Source organism: Leptodactylus fuscus, chromosome 1 (assembly GCF_031893055.1).
Source record: "Leptodactylus fuscus isolate aLepFus1 chromosome 1, aLepFus1.hap2, whole genome shotgun sequence".
NCBI lineage: Eukaryota > Metazoa > Chordata > Amphibia > Anura > Leptodactylidae > Leptodactylus > Leptodactylus fuscus.
Genome location: NC_134265.1, coordinates 95,371,826 through 95,374,325, shown reverse-complemented (window position 1 = coordinate 95,374,325; position 2,500 = coordinate 95,371,826). Strand labels below are relative to the sequence as shown.

Sequence of the window (2,500 nt, the reverse complement as noted above, 5' to 3'; positions counted from 1 at the left end):
TGCTTTTCAGTCAGCTTCTCTTTTCTTAGGGCGCGTTGTCTGCAAAGATGTTCAGCCTGTGTTGCCCTGTAAATTGGTCTGCAGGTTACTAGCTATGGCTTCCAGCCCGGCGGGAGGCCCAGATACTATGGAAATGAAGCCTGCTATTATTAAAAGTAAAAAGCCACAACGCTGGTGGCCACCACGCCCGCTGCGGCTGCTAAGAGTGATAGCGGTAAGACTGAGAATACTAGGATTTTGCAAGGCCTAAAGAGTGCAAGAGAGAAAGCGAATGTAAAAGAAGCAAGTGTGCAGTGTAAAAAGTGAATGTAAAAATGGCTTAGAGGAGAGTGACCCCTGCTGGTGGAAGTGAGGAAAAGCAAAAGCCTACAGCACCTGGTATTCCCAGGCGGTCTCCCATCCAAGTACTAACCAGGCCCGACCCTGCTTAGCTTCCGAGATCAGACGAGATCGGGCGTGTTCAGGGTGGTGTGGCCGTAGGCAGAGACAGGCTTCTCACTTACTCCTCTTCTACTTTGCAGCCTGGCTGCTGGCAGCCCTTTGCACTACTTCACGCTAGACCTTTTTCTTCACTTTTTGCCTTCTCTTAAGGGAACTTCATACTCCAACAGGAGCAGTGCAAGAGCTGGGGGCGGCCCTTATACCCACAGGTGTTGTTCAGCAACCAGTCACAGGCCGCAGCCGCCCTCTTTCAAAAGGGCTGGGCGCAAGGTCTGCGCAGGGCTAAGAAACCATCCCGGGGGTGAAAGAAAGAGCAAGCTGGACCAGAGCCCATTGTCCAGGAGTCGGCTAAGGAAGAAGTTGAGATGGTTGCCCGTGCCTGGAAGCGAAGCTGCTTTTCAGTCAGCTTCTCTTTTCTTAGGGCACGTTGTCTGCAAAGATGTTCAGCCTGTGTTGCCCTGTAAATTGGTCTGCAGGTTACTAGCTATGGCTTCCAGCCCGGCGGGAGGCCCAGATACTATGGAAATGAAGCCTGCTATTATTAAAAGTAAAAAGCCACAACGCTGGTGGCCACCACGCCCGCTGCGGCTGCTAAGAGTGATAGCGGTAAGACTGAAAATACTAGGATTTTGCAAGGCCTAAAGAGTGCAAGAGAGAAAGCGAATGTAAAAGAAGCAAGTGTGCAGTGTAAAAAGTGAATGTAAAAATGGCATAGAGGAGAGTGACCCCTGCTGGTGGAAGTGAGGAAAAGCAAAAGCCTACAGCACCTGGTATTCCCAGGCGGTCTCCCATCCAAGTACTAACCAGGCCCGACCCTGCTTAGCTTCCGAGATCAGACGAGATCGGGCGTGTTCAGGGTGGTGTGGCCGTAGGCGGAGACAAACTTCTCACTTACTCCTCTTCTACTTTGCAGCCTGGCTGCTGGCAGCTCTTTGCACTACTTCACGCTAGACCTTTTTCTTCACTTTTTGCCTTCTCTTAAGGGAACTTCATACTCCAACAGGAGCAGTGCAAGAGCTGGGGGCGGCCCTTATACCCACAGGTGTTGTTCAGCAACCAGTCACAGGCCGCAGCCGCCCTCTTTCAAAAGGGCTGGGCGCAAGGTCTGAGCAGGGCTAAGAAACCATCCCGGGGGTGAAAGAAAGAGCAAGCTGGACCAGAGCCCATTGTCCAGGAGTCGGCTAAGGAAGAAGTTGAGATGGTTGCCCGTGCCTGGAAGCGAAGCTGCTTTTCAGTCAGCTTCTCTTTTCTTAGGGCACGTTGTCTGCAAAGATGTTCAGCCTGTGTTGCCCTGTAAATTGGTCTGCAGGTTACTAGCTATGGCTTCCAGCCCGGCGGGAGGCCCAGATACTATGGAAATGAAGCCTGCTATTATTAAAAGTAAAAAGCCACAACGCTGGTGGCCACCACGCCCGCTGCGGCTGCTAAGAGTGATAGCGGTAAGACTGAGAATACTAGGATTTTGCAAGGCCTAAAGAGTGCAAGAGAGAAAGCGAATGTAAAAGAAGCAAGTGTGCAGTGTAAAAAGTGAATGTAAAAATGGCATAGAGGAGAGTGACCCCTGCTGGTGGAAGTGAGGAAAAGCAAAAGCCTACAGCACCTGGTATTCCCAGGCGGTCTCCCATCCAAGTACTAACCAGGCCCGACCCTGCTTAGCTTCCGAGATCAGGCGTGTTCAGGGTGGTGTGGCCGTAGGCGGAGACAGGCTTCTCACTTACTCCTCTTCTACTTTGCAGCCTGGCTGCTGGCAGCTCTTTGCACTACTTCACGCTAGACCTTCTTCTTCACTTTTTGCCTTCTCTTAAGGGAACTTCATACTCCAACAGGAGCAGTGCAAGAGCTGGGGGGCGGCCCTTATACCCACAGGTGTTGTTCAGCAACCAGTCACAGGCCGCAGCCGCCCTCTTTCAAAAGGGCTGGGCGCAAGGTCTGCGCAGGGCTAAGAAACCATCCCGGGGGTGAAAGAAAGAGCAAGCTGGACCAGAGCCCATTGTCCAGTAGTCGGCTAAGGAAGAAGTTGAGATGGTTGCCCGTGCCTGGAAGCGAAGCTGCTTTTCAG

The 2,500-nt window shown here is 52.2% G+C and overlaps 2 non-coding genes and 1 pseudogene across 2 annotated transcripts; all 3 read right to left on the bottom strand.

The window, feature by feature from the left end:
- Positions 1-363: 363 nt before the first annotated feature.
- LOC142191021 (5S ribosomal RNA) lies at positions 364-482 on the bottom strand. The gene has a single exon (XR_012714640.1). It is a non-coding gene; the product is annotated as a 5S ribosomal RNA (ribosomal RNA).
- A 714-nt stretch (positions 483-1,196) lies between these two features.
- On the bottom strand, positions 1,197-1,315 carry LOC142191020 (5S ribosomal RNA). Its single transcript, XR_012714639.1, has one exon. It is a non-coding gene; the product is annotated as a 5S ribosomal RNA (ribosomal RNA).
- A 714-nt stretch (positions 1,316-2,029) lies between these two features.
- Positions 2,030-2,138, bottom strand: LOC142190365 (5S ribosomal RNA; annotated as a pseudogene).
- Positions 2,139-2,500: the final 362 nt, after the last annotated feature.